The sequence below is a fragment of the Engraulis encrasicolus genome, chromosome 4 (genome assembly GCF_034702125.1).
Source record: "Engraulis encrasicolus isolate BLACKSEA-1 chromosome 4, IST_EnEncr_1.0, whole genome shotgun sequence".
Taxonomy (NCBI): Eukaryota; Metazoa; Chordata; class Actinopteri; order Clupeiformes; family Engraulidae; genus Engraulis; species Engraulis encrasicolus.
This window is the reverse complement of record NC_085860.1, coordinates 10448184-10465838: the sequence shown is the minus strand read 5'-3', so window position 1 is coordinate 10465838 and position 17655 is coordinate 10448184. Positions and strand designations below refer to the sequence as shown.

General features: G+C 46.0%; 1 long non-coding RNA gene across 4 annotated transcripts in view; it reads right to left on the bottom strand.

Moving 5' to 3' along the window:
* LOC134447278 (uncharacterized) overlaps window positions 1–17655 on the bottom strand; it is a 69125-nt gene that overhangs the window by 30492 nt on the left and 20978 nt on the right. Inside the window, exons 1-2 of one of the 4 annotated variants that reach the window (XR_010034581.1) lie at window positions 973–4092; window positions 1–21 (exon numbers count right to left, since the gene is read on the bottom strand). The exon at window positions 1–21 is cut by the window's left edge and continues 103 nt beyond it. This is a non-coding gene — a long non-coding RNA (uncharacterized LOC134447278). The other 3 variants (XR_010034582.1, XR_010034579.1, XR_010034580.1) reach the window with 3 other exon arrangements.

The window sequence follows — 17655 nt, the reverse complement described above, 5'->3', positions numbered from 1 at the left end:
TCTGCGCCGCTCTCAGCAGCTCTGCGTGGGGAGAGAGATGCCGGTCAGTGCGGCAACCACAGAAAGCTGAGCAGGGCACTTCAACGCGACTCGACTCCACTCGGATCCGCTCCGCACAGCAGCACCAGTACCAGTACCAGCGCCAGCGCCGGCAGGCCCCGAGAATCCCGCATTTGTTCCCCACCCCCCCTCCCACCACCAACTAGCACCACTAACTCCCACCTCCGCTCTCTTCCTCCCCAGCTCCTCCACTTCCTCCCCTCCCACCTCCATAAGCACAGCAGCAGTAGAGACGTCCAGAACGAGCTTCCTAACTCAGCCGAACCACGCTGATCGCTCCTGCTTCCCGAGCCAGCCGAACCACGCAGATCGCTCCCTTGTACGGCTCGTCTGACTGTGCTGCCTGCCTGCCTGCCTGCCTGCCCACCTGTGCGCCCAGCCTGCGCAGTGCCCAGCACGTACCTAGTGCTAATATCGGGCCCCGGGATGAGGTGTCCCGCTGCCGGGTACCAACGCAGTCAGGCGGGCGGACGGGCGAGCAGGCAAGAAGGCGGACTGGCAGACGGGCAATGAAGTGGTTTACGTAGCGGTCTAGCTGTCTGGCTGGGGGAGCACCACAATAGGAGGCCAGGAGCATGTCTGGAGCTGCAGGCTGAGCTAAGCCTGTCTGTCTGCCAGTTAGCATGCTTTGAATGGGTGCATGTTAGCAAACAGACCAACAGCATGCTTGATGCATGCAAATAGCAAATAGCACCGAGCGAGCGTCCAGCCTGGACCTAGCTCTGCTTTATGAATAATTCAGCACACTGAAAGAGGACCCCCCCCTCCAACACACACACACACACACACACACACACACACACACACACACACACACACACACACACACACACACACACACACACACACACACACACACACACACACACACACACACACACACTGCCCCACAGTCCCATTACTTTCTCTCACCACGGTCTGGTCTGTCCTTGGTGCTCCCATGTCTCCACTTATGGGCGCTACTTTTACCCCTCTCTGCTCTTCTTTTACCCTTCTCTCCTCTCCTCTCCTCTCCTCTCTCACAGGGCCACAGTGCTGAACATGTTGCAGGCTAGCGACACCGAAGAAGCGTACACACACACACACACACACACACACACACACACACACACACACACACACACACACACACACACACACACACACACACAGTCAATATGTAGACACACTCACACGCATACTGGCTCACATAAAACGCACATGCTCACATAAGTCCGTGAAACCCCTCTTAACTCATTCTGTGCGCGCCGCTATCTACCCCTAACTTTCCTCTGCTCTGCTTTGCCCCCCTTTTCCCCTTTTTTCTGTCTTTTGTGCAGAGTTGGCACCTGTCCCAGAAAAAGCTTCAGCACACCAAAGCGGTGTCTCAGAGCAAAGTGAGAAAGAAAGCAAGAGAGCTAGAAAGAGAGCGAGAGAGCCAGAGAGAGAGAGAGCAAGAGAGCTAGAAAGAGAGCGAGAGAGTGCCCGAGAGAGGGAGAGCGAGAGGGAGGGAGCACGCACACACACTCACACACACACACACGCACACACACACATACACACACACGGAAAGACAGCAAGCAGAGGAGGAGGGAAGCACAACACTTCAAAACGTGTTGCTAGCACTCACAAAAGGCACGTCTTTTAACTCGCAGATGTGCGCTCGCTCTGGTCCGAGAGCAAGCAAACTCTTCCCATCCTTGGCGGACAGAAACAAAAGGAGAGGAGGAGGAGGAGAGAGGAGGGGAGGGGAGGCGCAAGGCAAGTCGCGGGGAGAGAGAGAGCTGCTGCCCAGCATTAGCCTTCAGGAGCCGGGCCGGGAGGGGAGGCCGGGAGGGGAGGCCGGGGACGGGGGCACGCTAGGGTCCAGGTGGCCAAAGCAGCTCAGAATGCCCTCACGCAACCCGCAACCCGCCGTGGAAAACCACCACACAGCAACCGCTTCCCATCAGCCAAAAATAATAATAAAAAAACAACGACGACGACAACAGCAGCAACAACAACAAAACAACAATAAAATTAGGAAAGGAACGGCCAAGGATCCTGCGTTTGAAATAGGGGATTCAAGCGAAAAAAAAAGTAATCGTTTACGCAACGCGAAACGTGCAAAAAACATGCCGCAGTGCTGCTGACAACCTGCATCGGAGGTGATGGGCAAAAAAATAAGCCGTGAAAAAAAAAATCCCAACCGTCGCATCTTGGCGCGCGAAATGATACGAAAAATGCCCCACAAAAAGCAACTTGTTAGCGGGTTTGTGGTGGCGGCCGGCGCTGCTATGTAGCGGCTGCAGACAGAGGGTTAAATCCAGTCAGTAGTAAAGGAGCCCTCCCTCTCTGGCTGGGCTGAGGGGGGGGGGGGCGCGGGGAGGGAAGGGGGGGGGAGGCCCTCACAGTAGAAATAGCTGCAGAGTTTTTTTCTTTCTCTCTCTCTCTCGCTCTCTCTCTCCTGCTCTGCCCCTCTTTCACTCGCTGGCTTTTTTTCCTGCCGAGCTCCAGTCTCCCCCGTGCGAGCGGCAGAGAGGGGCTGAGAGAAGGGGAACGAGAACGAGAGATCGCAGGGAGAGGAGAGGGAGGAAAAAACAGGAGACCAGAGTAGAGGAACCAGAAAAAAGAGAACGAGAGAACGAGAGAGAACGATAGAGAACGAGAGAACGCGAGAGCACGAAAAAGAAGGAGAGTAAAGAGGGAGAAAAAGAGTACGCGAACAGTAATGCAGAACAGCATGAGCGAGAGAGAAAGAGAGAGAAAGAGAAAGAGAAAGAGAGAAGGAGTGTGAAGGGCTAATGATAAAATAGGAGTGATCCGCTTCCTCATCACGCGTCCCACATGGCCTTGCACTTGAGAGAGAGAGAGAGAGAGAGAGAGAGAGAGAGAGAGAGAGAGAGAGAGAGAGAGAGAGAAAGAGAGAGAGAGAGAGAGAGGGAGTGTGTGAGCGACAGAGAGAGGAACAGAGAGACAGGGAGTGGGAGGGAGCAAAAAGCAGGAGAGACCGCGAGAGAGAGAAAGAGGGTGGGAGGGCGGAAAGCAGCGAGGCCAGAAAGAGGGAGGGAGACGGAGTGGAGAGGAGAGGAGAGGAGAGGGGGGAGTGCAGGGCGGGGGGGTAAGAGTGACACAGAATCCCCTCCTCCATACAGCTACTGCGCAGACTCAGTGCTCTCTCTCACGCCATTCTAGCACACTACACCTTCATAATCCGAGACAGAAAGAGAGAGAGAGAGAGAGAGAGAGAGAGAGAGAGAGAGAGAGAGAGAGAGAGAGAAAGAGAGTGAAAGAGAAAGACTTCCAGTGAAGCAAGCAGCTGATGCAGTTTTCAAATCTGCATACTGTAGGTGCTGAAAAGCAGCTGCAAGTATTAACCCTATCTCCCGACTTCATAAGTATTAACCCTATCACCGGACTTCAGTCACGTTTGTTTGTTGGGTTAAAAAAAATACAAACTTGGGCAGATGGACAGATGGACACAGTATGCGCAGAGCAAGCCTGACTATGGCCGCCACTATGGCCACACTAAACTAGAGGAGACATTTAGTGCCTGAAAAAAAATCGTAGCAACATGTGGTTCACCTCCTCTCTCTCTCTCTCTCTCTCTCTCTCTCTCTCCCTCTCTCTCTCTCTCTCTCTCCCTCCCTCCCTGCTGTTTGCTCTGTATTACTGACCCAATGCCAGATAAGGCTAACTCCAACTCCTGCTCCCCGGCTCTGTAACTCCTGCTCCAGCTCCCCGGCTCTGACTGGATCTTGCCCTCAGATAAACACCAAGGCAGCAACTTTTTGATTTAGCGTCTGACAGCAAAATGCAAGCAGCTGACTGGGACCATACGGTACTGTACTGTACTGTAGCTGTACTCAGTCACACGCAGTCAACATGCAAAACAAACCAGTCTGAAGAATGAGCCTTTTTCTTTGTCATATGTTGTTGTTCAAATGATGTGGACAGGTGGAGGTGGAGGTGCAATGCAAGTGGAACAGAAAGAAAACAAGACGACAATAGTGATTACAGTCTGCTGATGATCGTCTTCATCATGACACCAGACATTTTTGAAAATCCTGCGCATCGCAGTTGGTGCAGCCCCCCCCACACACACACCCCACAACGCCCCCACCGCACCCAGCCCCCACCACAAAACATGTCATCCTGAAGCCCCACCCACCCTGGCTCCACCCCCTCTGAGTAGTCTGCCATCACGGGGCAGTGGAGACTAATAGCAATAGAGAAGCAGAATCACTTCAATTAAATACAACATACAATCCAAACTTAGCAAAATGACTTGAATGTGTATAGCCATCTCGCGTCACTACCGACATAACTACTATCACTTAGCACACATAGTATGGGTCATTTCGTAGCCATCAAGCTTGATATTAGTAACTCATCCCTCCCTCAGCCTCTACTCCTCCTCCAGCTCCTACTCCTTGTCTTTCCCTCTCTTCTCTGTCCCCCCTCTTCTCTCTCCTCTGTCCCCCCTCTTCTCTCTTCTCTGCCCCCCCTCTTCTCTCTCCTCTGTCCCCCCTCTTCTCTCTCCTCTTCTCTTCTCTTCTCTTCTCTTCTCTTCCTCGTTCTGCCTCTGGTTCTCTGCCTCACACACTCTTGCGTCTCCCGCCACCTTCCTTCCCTCTGTGACCAACATTTGTTTTTTTCCATTTGTGGCAGATTACTGTAACGCTATTGTAAAACAGCTTCCTGCCTCTTTTGGCTGGAGTTCCAGAAGACCCGTGAGGCTAAGCTCGCTCGCAGCAACCCTCTCAACACTCCCCCCCCCCCCCCCCCCCCCCCCCCCCCCCCCCCCCCCCCCCCCCACCCTCCGCCAAACCCTCTCTCTCTCTCACTCGCGATTTCCTCCCTCTGCAAAACTATTGAGAGTGCAAAAAAAGAGTCAGAGGATCGAGGAAATTGTAAAAATCTCTCTCCCACTCTTTGGATTCATTCTGGTTCCCCCTCTCTTTTTTTGCAATACAAGCGAGGAAACAGGAGAGTGCAAGACAAATAGACAGAGGAGGTGGGAAAAAACTTTCTTTGCTTTTAGATGCTTTTGTCTTCAAAATATGTCCTTCCCTTTTATGCATTGTTTCCCTTTCTCTCTCTCTCTCTGTGTCTTCCTCTTTATTCCTGAGCTGCGTACGAGCTACGATGGGACTGAGCCCTTGCACCGATTCATCTACTTTGTAACATGGCTGCCACAGGCTCTGTTTTGGGAGTGTGTGTGTGTGTGTGTGTGTGTGTGTGTGTGTGTGTGTGTGTGTGTGTGTGTGTGTGTGTGTGTGTGTGTGTGTGTGTGCCTGGACTGAAAAGCTAGCACACTCAATCCATGCTGCAGCTACTTCTGGCCGGGGGTGTGTGTGTGTGTGTGTGTTCGGGCCAGGCGGTTCTGAGTTTCTGCTGCCTGATCTGAAGCGGTGGCCGCCCGGCCGGCGAAAATAATAAAATGGAAAGAACCTGTTGAACTCTCTTGCTACTCTCGCATCACGTGAAAACCTGCAACAAACAAAATAGCCACAAGTAAAATAGCTAACACAACTATGAGTTATGTGACTGTGTGAAGTCTCTGAGCCTGACAATGCAAAAGGCAGCCCTGACTCTGGAATGAGGAAGAACCTGACCAATGAAATGCTTAGTTAAAACGTCACATCTCGCCACAGATTTTTAACCAATTAAAATGTGATTTTTCGCATGGGTTTATTAACCATATGTACTGTTTGTTGTGTTTCATATGTCTGGCACATGCTTATGCCTGTTTTCATGCTTGTGTCTGTTTTCTGTCTCTCTATATCTCAGATACCACTCTTTAGGTTCTGCATTGTTTCTCCGTTGCAGGCGATCTCCTGGATGCCTCTCCCGTTTTTTTTTCCTCGGTGAGTAACCCTGGAGTGTATCCTGCTGTGGTGCGCCCGGCACGGTTCATCTGAGGACACGGTTTAGTTTGGTTTTGGTGGAGAGCCAACGCCTCAGAACATGCCAGGGATAGGAGATGGCCCTCGCTCCACTCCACTCCGCTCCCCAAGCCTTCCTCATATTAATGTCTGCTCTTGTATGCACGATGACAACGCCCGGCCCGCCACACATTGTTTCAAATACTCTACTAACGTGCACAATGTCATTTTCATACAGTACAGTCGGCAATAAAGTATAGGCATAGCAATCGCCTGATGAGGAATTACAGGGGCAACGGGTGGTGTTTATTTTATTTTTTAAATGAATAAATAATAAAAACATAAATATGATTGAAAGCACGGTAGAAACATGATTTTATTCTGAATGTGAACAGGATTGTTTTTGTCTAGGAGTCGGGAGCCTGTCTGCCATGGGAGTCCACCTTACATCAGGAGAAGGAGCAGACGGACTGTAAACTGACTAAAGCATTTCCAAACAGAATCTGAATCCTGTACACAGACATTAAAAAAGACCCATGATGTAAGAGAAAGAAATGAGCCTCAGGAGTCAGGCAGGCAGGCAGGCAGCAGTGTGTTGTATGGAGATGTCTCCCCCCTCCCCCCTCCCCCTGTTCCTCCATATCAGACTATTGCAGCCTACAGAGGCTCAGATCCTAAACAAAATGGCCACCGTCATCAGGTACACACAGCACACCCGGCGCTCCTATTTCATATTCACTAAAATGTGTGTATGATGAAGCACCTTTTGCAAATCTGTCATAAATAAATTATTTACTGCGCCTAGGTGTCATTATTTCATCTGAACTCTTCCCTTGATACAGCAATTATTGTGAAATTAATTGAAATGAAGAAGTAACAACACAAAAAAAACATGTTACTGCTGATGTTCACTACAATTGTAAGAATTACAATAAAATGGTTCAAATGCGGAGAGCGATATAAATATTTAGAATATTATAATAAATACAGGTATGGGGAAACCTTTTGACAGTTTGTTTTTTTAATACTGACTGTCTGTCTGTGGGGTGATTCTTATCTGTATTAACATTTCTGTGCACACAGCACGCAATAATGCGCACATATTTTTTCCCCATGACCTTTAAAAAATGTACTCCAAGTAAAAGAAATACAAAGTCATAAAGGCAACCCATGAACTGAAAGACTGAAAAACTGCTCGTCCACAAGCTGTTCACTGCCAAAAATAAGTACTAGGTTTGCATGAAGAGATGGGATGAGCCAGGAAGATTGACTATGCAACTATAGAAAGTTCTCTAAAATGCTCTGAACAATCTAACTGCCTGTAAACCTGAATATGGTATAGATGGGCCTCTAGGCCTCTAATGTTTGCTAAGTGAAGTGGCAAGACATTTAAAGTTTCTCTTATGTTGCTTACCAGACTTTTCAAGAAAGCTACTGTATATGTACTATTTGCACTATTATACTTTTTGTACTATTTTTTATGATTGCATATTCAGCATTTCTGTACAGCCATTTTCAAGAAGTGGTTTTATATTTTTGGGCATTAGGTGTTTTTATGGCATCATGTCATTTATGTCAAAACGTTACATTTGTAGCTGAATATCTCAAATTATTTCTCTGTGTTCAATATAGGCAGATAGATTATTTATTTGTCCTTTCAGAAAATCGTAGCGTTATCCCAATATATCCCAATATATCCCAATGATGGTTGTCATTATACCTTATACTGTAATGACCACGTTTCTATTCTGTTCTTCTCGCCATGGAGATTAGCGTCATCTTTTTGATGTTCTCTTCATTCCACTTCAGATATCATCTTGTAAAAGTGTAACATGTCGTGCTGCAAATGTTAATTAAATAAGGGAACAGTGAAGTGGCCCCTTTCAGGCAGTATCTCACCACAGCACATGATTTTAAGAAGTAGAACAGCACACAAGCCTGTTCAGTTACAGAGAAAAAGGCCCTCTTTTGGTTAAGAAAAACACAGAGAATATCCTTCTCTATCAGAAATACACAGCAACTATCGGGCCTTGTCTACCAACGTCAGTGAGTTTCCTTTGCATACACAGAATGCATAAAGCAATTATACAATAACATGAAGGACTTCCCTTCCTTTCTGTTGTGTACTGAACGAACAAACAGTGGTAAACATGCTGATTAAGAGTATCCAAAAGAAAGAACAGAAATCCCTCTCTGCTCCCCATCGACCCCCTGTGTTCTCCAGCGGCCCTCATGCCTTGTCTATCTGGGCAGCGAGCCCCTGAGAGCTGTGCGGCATGAGAGGAGAGGGGGACTGAGGACACCGGACTGGGGATGCAGTTTGTTTATCTCTGGCCCGTCAGCGTTCGCCGAAAGAGGAAGTGCAGAGGAAAAGGCCGGGAGGGAAGGAATCGCCGGCAGAGAGAGAGAGAGAGAGAGAGAGAGAGAGAGAGAGAGAGAGAGAGAGAGAGGCAGCTCGGCCCGAGAGAGGCAGGCAGAGAGGGGAAAGACAGAGGGAGCGAAAAAGACAGAGAGTGATCCGTCCCCCCTTACTCCCATGCTAAAGGCCGAGAGAGAGAGAAAGGCCATCTATTTCCAGTGGTGCCCAGTCAGGGGGAGCGGACTTCACCGGCTGACCTTCCCCTCCAAACACACAATGCGAACGCAGACACATACAACACCGCTCACGACAACGTTTCCTTCTGTTTTTTCCTCCGGGTCACACTTTCAAAGGGCTATTATTACTGTTAAAGGCTGCCGATGTGAGCCCGAGAGTCTGCCTGCCTGCCTGCCTGCCTGCCTGCCTGCCTGCTTGCTTGCCTGAGTGTGCCGATACGGCCCTCTGAGTCTTAGAGGTGGTCTTGTCTTCCTAAAGCTCTCACACGTGTCTATACAACTACTCCATTACAGCCGGGAGTTGAGAGGGCAACTCCCCCACGGGAGCTGAACAAAGGCCACGACCCCGCGACCCCCGGGGTCAAAAGCGTTACTGGGGAAGCCGCTGTCTGGGACACGGCGAGTTGTTTGCTTTGACAAGTTAAAGATTGCTAAGAGATTAACTAGTGCCGATTAGGGAGGGGCGGCCTCTGTGGGACTAACCCTTAGGGCCCGGGGCATCACTCCCAGTTAGGGGCCAGGCGACCCCTGACCTCCCGTAGCCAGCCGAGCGTGACCACTCTCACTTGCTGCCGACTGGAGCCTGAACGAGCGAGCGCAGGTTCCTTTTCACCGCACCACCCACCCCCGACCGCACCACACACCGCACAGCGCAATGCACCGCAACACATCGCAACCTTCCTCCCGCCACACACACCACTGCCTTTGCCTTTTCTCACCCCCACCCCCTTCTCAGTTAAGGTGAAACAAGTGACAGTTCGTTAAAATGTGATGCAAGTTATTAGCAAGGAGTCGTCTAGAGGTGTTGTGAATGATGTGTTAATGGATCAGGTTTTACAGCAGTGGGGGGGATTCTGGAGGGCCAAAGTGTCACCACAGAGTCCAAATCTGTCAGGCATGTAAAATGATGCATAATTATTCGATATCTTTCATTTTACACAGATGATTTAAAACATCTCACAAGGCCTTGATTTATTTAATCCCTGTTATTTTGCTCATTCCAAATGACAACTACTGGACAGGGAGACATGGACGTTAAAATAAAGACAAAGGCACTAACCCAGTTATTTCTGACTTAACTACAGGAAGAGTGAATGATATTTTGAATGCTGGAGTTGTTTGACGAGTATTGATGTGATTGGCTAGAGGACTGCGTCTGCGCACGCTTCATGAAATGGGGGATCTGGATACTCAGATCATCACAAAATGGAGGACGAGGAACAGGAGTAGACCACTGGAGATAGATGCAGCAGCTGATAGCTGCACATATGCCAGTCTTATTAACTTCATTCACTTCGTTTCACATATACATGTTTTATGTTTTCTGAGTGTTTTTGATTTTTTTTAAGCAAACAGTGCCTTCTATAACTGATTTCAACCTGCTAAATTAATGAAGCATTTGCCAAATATGGGCAGCACTTTTTAGAAGGAAAACATTACACGGTTTACGTTATATTAAAATTAACCCTTTATGTAATTCTAAAACGCACTGCTTTGAAATACATTTATCTTCAAACGCAAGCTTCAATCTATCATCTATTTTCACATAAACTCTAAAACTTCTCTGAAACTTTTCCAAGTGTTTGTATGGCCTACATTTTTTTAGTTAAACTCCCTGACAAAATCATTGAATGAAACTCATTGTTAACTCCAGACAAACATAAAGATAACTTCAACAAAATTTTGGACAAAAAAAACAAACAAAAAAACTCAGAAATAGTCATGCTGGCTTTACAGAAAAGTGGAATGTGACAGACAGGTATTCCGACAGAGATTTTTGGAAGTATTTTTCTTTCTTATTTGTAGATTACTCCTACCATTCACCCATGCTTTGTTGCCTAACACATTATTGTATAGAAATGCATATAATTATATAAATATAGGGAATTCTACTAAGAAAGTCATAGCTTCAGTCATTTTCTCATGTATGCTTCAGAAGACTTTTTCTTGTCAGTTTGCTTTTTTTTTTTTAAATGGCTCAGCACCTGAAATGCAGTGCTGTCATTGCAGTTTTCTATAGGTAAAGGATAAAAAAATAATTGTGTAGTTTTTCTCTGTAATATATATTTTAAATGAATTAGTAACATTAACCTGAAGTCTATAATATGAAAGAGAATGGTAATATTTCAAGTAATTCTAAGTAGACTGGAAAAATAATTAAATAATAAACACCTTTCCCTAAGGGAAATATAATGTGAATATAATATATGGCTAACATAGGCTATATCTAATATATGGATCACACATCTGTTTCATAGATTTACATATAACATATTGACATGGTTTCCATAATAAGACATACCTAAAAAGTATTTAATTCAGTTTGTGGACCAAAAGATAATCTCCCGATTAAACTCGGTAATTCCTCAAGACAATATTGGTCCTTTATTAAAATATAATTTAAGATTGTGTGTTTTACAGCCAAATCAGCTGTAACGCATTCAATCAATCTTTCAGCTTCTTTTCTACATATTTATTTGCTCTAGAATAGTTAGTTCCGATAGGACAAGTGCTATGGGCAAAATATTCCCCAATTCTGCTTTAAAATTATGAAACTGTCTGTCAAACATCTTAAACTACAAACTTCAAAACTGTCAAACACCTAAAACTACATCTTAAACCACAATCTGTATTTGACTAAACGAAAACATTTCATGTCATAATTTAAGTGTTTTGTTTTGTTTTCTCTTGAGAGACGAGGGGAATGGTGAAGAGACGCAGGAATAAACAAGACAGACGGCAAGGAGAGCAGAGCTTTGAAGAATAAAGAAAAATAAAGAGAAATAAACTTTGTTCACTTGATAAGAAAGACAAGCAGTTGTACTGTATCTAGGATAAAATGTTCTTTCTCACTATATTACACTTGCAATGTTTTTTAAAGTCAGTCTGAGATTAAAATATGTTTTTTGTGTCCATTTTTACAGCATACACATCATGATCATTTAGCAGTACTACAGAATTGAATATATCTTAACCAAAACATCAAAGAAAAATATTTTTTTAAGCATGGCAACACACTACATATAAATCACCAGACATCTTAATCTTAATTCATAACTATGCAGCTGAATGTTCAGCAGCCAGACAAAACCCTCACCCGATTGATGACACTATCAGCTATATATTAAATGATAAATACACATTTTACACTGTATACCTATACCATAACATCATAAATATATACCTTAAAGTACTCACATCTTACACTGTATACCTATACCATAACATCATAAATATATACCTTGAAGTAGTCGTAGTCTGAGCATGTACTGTAGATGTCCCGACAAAGAGAACAGGCAGACGGGTGTGTGTGAGCATGGAGTGTTTGGTGGTGCAGTGTGTGATGGGACGAGAGGAGAGGAGAGGAGAGGAGAGGAGAGGAGAGTGGAGGAGAGGAGAGTGGAGGAGAGTGGAGGAGAGAAGAGAGGAGAAAATAGGAGGAAAGAAAAGAGGCTTTCTGGGCAGCAGACCCATACTTGAGCTCAGGACTCGGGTCTGGTAGTGGAACTGGACCTCAACAGCAGTAGCAGCGTAGTCGGGTCACTCAGAACCGGACACGCAAGCATGGGCAGAGAAGAGAGGAGAGGACAGAGAAGAGGAGAAGTGAAGAGAGGAGAGGAACAAGGGAAGGGAGGAGAACAGGGATGGAAAGAGGGGACAATGAAAGGGCCCTCACAAATGATCTCTTTTACTAACTGGAAACGTATTATTGATGCCCTGTTCTTAGAACAGCAAACCAAAAGATGTTTTTCTTTTTCAGCCCCTCTCAGTACAAAGAGGCAATACTGTATGTGTACACACGATTGCCACGTCAGCACACGCCCTTGTAACATGCCCAATACATGGTTTTGGGAAGGGTCAAACTGCAAGTTTTTGGGAAGGGTCAAACTGTATTTGCATTGATTCTTTTTTTTCTTAATCACTCAAAATGTTCAGACAAGGCATCATAACATAATAGCCCTCATGCCTGATGAAATTCACTCATGACACAAATAGCCTCAAAAGCAGGTAAATGACTTTTTCAATGATCCATATTGCAGACAGACAGACAGACAGGCGTCCCTCTTACTCCTGAAGATTTCTCACATCATTCCTGAATTCAATAACTTCAGCTTTAGAGAGAGGGGGGATTTGAACATTTATGGTTTCTCGTCTCGAGTACCCAAGTGACCTTGATGCCTGGCATAGTAATCTCCGAAGCAACTGACTCCCCACCCGACCCGAACCGAGTGGAGCACTCATACGGGCGAGGAGCGTGCCAGCATCGCGTCACTCTAAAGCTGGCACCGAGCGCATCTTCCAGTCAAACCCTGCACACCCAAACTCTTTTCCAACGCCCTATTTCAACACAAACACAAGGGCCCTAACATAATACAAGAGTTAGGAGCTGGATCAAGGATGGGATATAACGCTAAGCATTATGCCATTGTACAAACACATCATTTCAATAATTATGTCAATTCATGTCATGATTTGTTATTCCCTAGTCTAGTGCATCGGTAATTTCCTGCTTCTTCAGGTCACCTGATACTAACAGCTCCAATAATGGACACTCAATGAATATTTCCTCTTTTTAAAATGTCGTCCCCCACTCTCCACGCAGAGACCACAGAGCTTTCTTTATTTAGTTTAAGTATTTATGATGTGCTTTATCCATCATAAAACAAGTGGAATGGCATTGAATGGCTTTCTCATTTCGGAGTGACACACATTGCAGAAAGCAATATTCCTTTTTGTGACACTGAAAAAGGCTCCCCCTTCTCTGTAATGAATCACCATGTGACAGGGGAGGTCTCCTGAGTGCTGTGTTTCAGAATAAGTCTCCCGTGTTTCAGAGGCGTTTCATGTGGCGGGGCATATCCTTCAACACCACTCTGGCCAAACTCAAGGAGCTTCTCTGCATGACAATATGTGGTGGCATGAACATATGAAATCAAAGAGCCAGCATTGATCAAATGCAAAAACAATCTGCAGTTCATTTCATGTTCACATCCTCCTCTCTCGCTCTGGTCTGTGTGTCGTGTCGTCCGACAAGTGTCTTTTTAGTACTGACATGTGTGTGTGTGTGTGTGTGTGTGTGTGTGTGTGTGTGTGTGTGTGTGTGTGTGTGTGTGTGTGTGTGCGTGCGTGCGTGCGTGCGTGTGTGTGTGTGTGTGTGCGTGTGTGTGCCATATTCTCAGAATGAGGCCAGGCATTCTTAACCTCTTAGTATCCGAAAGTAGTTTGTGTTGCACTAAGCATTCAGTCCTGCACAGTACACAGCCTCTCATGTCCTTCAGGAGGACACTGTACATGTTTCATTATACTACATAAATTGTATATTTTTAAACTTTCACACTAAAATTCCTTTCTGTACAACTTTTTGTAAGGCAATTAAACCCTGCCCTTTAAACTCTTCATCATCACTAGTCGATGTAGTATAAAATATCATATTCGCATTCTATACGCTACATATAATGACACAGCACAGTAGTATAAAATATCATATTCGCATTCTATATGCTAGCCTATATATAATGACACATCTGCAAAGGTTTCACATATTTCTCTGGCTACATGAGAGGCATTGAAATTACGGCTAATTGTGGGGTTTGGGTTAGTCCACTCTTAGGATTAGGGTAAGGGTTAGCCCAGTCCGAGGGTTACTACTGTCTACATTACAAGTCTGTTTGAACAACAATTGTGCGATTTCACCAGCATAGTAAATTAAAACTGAGCCCTGAGGAAGGGCACTAGACTGAAAGCTTGGTCTTCAAAAGGGAAAAAAGGATTGAAGTGTGCAGACATGGGCCCAGTCGTGGCTCTAAGGGCTGGGCACTGGACTGCTACGCTGGCGACTCGGGTTCGATTCCAGGCCGGGTCATTTGCTGATCTTTCCCTGTCTCTCCAAACTCACCTCCTGTCTCTCCTCCACTGTCCTATCTCGAAAAAATAACGGACCCAAAAAATATGTCTTAAAAAGTGTGCAGACATTTTTCTTTCACCAGTACAGTAAATTCAAAAAAAAAAAGTGCAACCACAACCTCACACTACATTACATGTTCAGTATTGAATTAGATATGATGACAGTAAATGTGTAGGGCAAGAATGAGGGTAAAACATCTGCCGTAAGAGCTCTCTCAATGAGAGCAGTGGCAAGGAGGAGTTGAAATGTATTTTTCCACTTCAACTTGTGATTTTTTGTACACCTTTTGTACAGGTGCATTTGAGATGACCCATACTGTATGTTGCAGAAAAACAAAAAAAAAACTCCTGCACACTGACCCTTTCACTTCCACTTTATTCACAATGTTTCAGTCTTTAGACCTTCAGATTAATTTACCTGAGGACAGTCTAAGACCATATAAGGGTCAGTGTGCGGGAGTTTTATAGTTTTTTTTTATTTATTTTTTTACTTTTCCACGTCAAAGTTAAAACCCACCTAAACTTACCACGGGGGTCAAAGCATAAACAAATATTTTTCTTTTTAAAAATCATGATAATTACTTCATTTGAACTAGGAAGCTTTCTGAGGTCTCTCATTCATCATATTTAACTTAGGCTATATACTGAAAATGATGCCCAGTCTCCAGTCTCTACTGCCTATATGCCTCTCTGTCTATTCCTCTCATGTGGGCTCTTTTGAGCGACACAGCACACTCTCATCTCTGGTCGTGTGCAGCAGTCTATGCCACTGTTGGTCAACTGGTCGGACTCCCGGTCAGAGACCGGCTTGTATTTTAAAGGATTGAGACTCCCGGTCCTAAACTGGTTTTAGAGGGTTTGCACACAAAGTGCGTAGGACTGTTGACCTTGCTCTTGTATTTCAGCTCTTTCTCTCTTATCCACAGACCTTTCCATCTCTCTCTCTCTCTCTCTCTCTCTCTCTCCCTCTCTCTCGTCTGTTCTCTACTTCCTCTCAACTGATCCTGCCGGCTGACCTCTCCCTCTCTGTCCATCTGCCATGGAGGGACAACACTCCTGTGGACAACCGTATGTGTCTCTGTGTGTTGTATACCGTATCTGTGCATGTGTGTGTGTGTGTGTGTGTGTTGTATACCGTATCTGTGCATGTGTGTGTGTGTTTGTATGTGTGTGTGTGTGTGTGTGTGTGTGTGTGTGTGTGTATGTTTGTGTGTGTGTGTGTGTGTGTGTGTGTGTGTGTGTGTGTGTGTGTGTGTGTGTGTGTGTGTGTGTGTGTGTGTGTGTGTGTGTGTGGAGGCTAGGGTGTAGCAGGGTGCATGTGCGTGTGTGCGTGTGTGTGTGTGTGTGTGTGTGTCTGTAGGGTGGAGCAGGGTGCGTGTTGGCGCTGTGCCAATCACACCGCAGTGCCCCCTGCCAGCCACAGATCTGCCAAGGACAAACGGCAAGGGAGAAGAAGAGAGGGGGGGTGGAGAAGAAAAGAGAGAGGGGGGAGGAGAGGTAAGAGGAGAGAGAGGGGGAGGATAGGTAAGAGGAGAGAGAGGGGGGAGTAGAGGAGAGGGAGAGAGAGAGAGGAGAGAGAGAGAGGAGAGAGAGAGAGGTGAGGGAAGAGGAGAGAGAAGAGGAGATGAAAGAGGAGAGAGAGAGAGAGAGAGAGAGGAGAGAGAAGAGGAGATGAAAGAGGAGAGAGAGAGAGAGAGATGAGAGGGAAGAGTAGAGGGAGGAGAGGGAAGAGGAGAGGGGAGAAGAAGAGGAGAGAGAGAGAGAGAGAGAGAGAGAGAGAGAGAGAGAGAGAGAGAGAGAGAGAGAGAGAGAGAGAGAGAGAGAGAGAGAGAGAGAGAAGAGGTGACAGAGATGAGGAGGAGACGGAAGAGGAGACAGAGAGAGGAAGGGAAGGAGAGGTAGAGAAAGATATAGAAAGAGGGGGAGATGGAGGGAAAAAGGAGATGCAACAAGAGTAAGGGAGAGAGAGAGAGAGACAGACAGCTAAAGCTAACCGGCTAAAGCACATGTATTGTCGTCAGAGCAGGCTAACAGGCTAACATGCTACAGCACATGTATCATCGTCAGGGCCAAAATGTGCACCCACTGACCCCGAGAGCCTGTCCATATTTTTCCACTTAGACTGTTACACATCCCGCACACACACACACACACACACACACACACACACACACACACACACACACACACACACACACACACACACACACACACACACACCAGTGTAGACACACACACACCAGCACACACACACACACACACACACACACACACACACACACACACACACACACACACACACACACACACACACACACCACCACCACCACCACCACCACCCTATCGCTGCCCTTTTTTCTCTTCATATCAGTTTCTCTTTTTTGGTGTTTTCTGTTTGAGATTCCGGAGAGGAGTTGTGTTTGCTGAAGAGCAGGTCCGTGGCAGACGGTGCGATGGAGTGATGTGGTGACTGAGAGAAGGAGAGAAGGAAAGAGGGAAGGAGAAGTGAGGGGAGGAGCAGGGTGGGGTAGAGATATAGGGTTAGAGCAGTGTGGGGTGGAGAAGAGAGAGAGGGCAGGAGCAGGGTGGGGTTGTTGGGGGTTAAAGGGTCAAGATAGGCAGTGTGGATGGTCATGTGCACCCAACCAGTGACAAAAGGGAATTTATTTGCGGATAGCGCGTATGCAGATAGAACTAACTCCTTTGTACGGATAGCGTAGAGTTAACTCCTTCATGCGGATAGCGTATGCAGATAGAGCTAACTCCTTTGTACGGATAGCATAGAGCTAACTCCTTTATACGGATAGCATATGTAGATAAAGCTAACTCCTTTGTACAGATAGCGTATGTAGACAGAGCTAACTCCTTTATGCGGATAGCATAGAGCTAACTCCTTTATATGGATAGCAGATAGAGCTAACTCATTAACGTGGATAGCGTAGAGCTAACTCCTTTATATGGTTAGCAGGCAGAGCTAACACCTTTAGCGTATATAGCGTATTCAGATAGAGCTAGCTCCTTTATATGGATAACGTAGAGCTAACTCCTTTACATGGATAGCGTAGAGCTAACTCCTTTATGCGGATCGTGTAGAGCTAACTCCTTTATATGGATAGCAGATAGAGCTAACACCTTTATACGGATAGCGTAGAGCTAACTCCTTTAGCACATATAGCGTATGCAGATAGAGCTAACTCCTTTATACGGATAGAGTATGCAGACAGAGATAACTACTTTATGCGGATAGCGT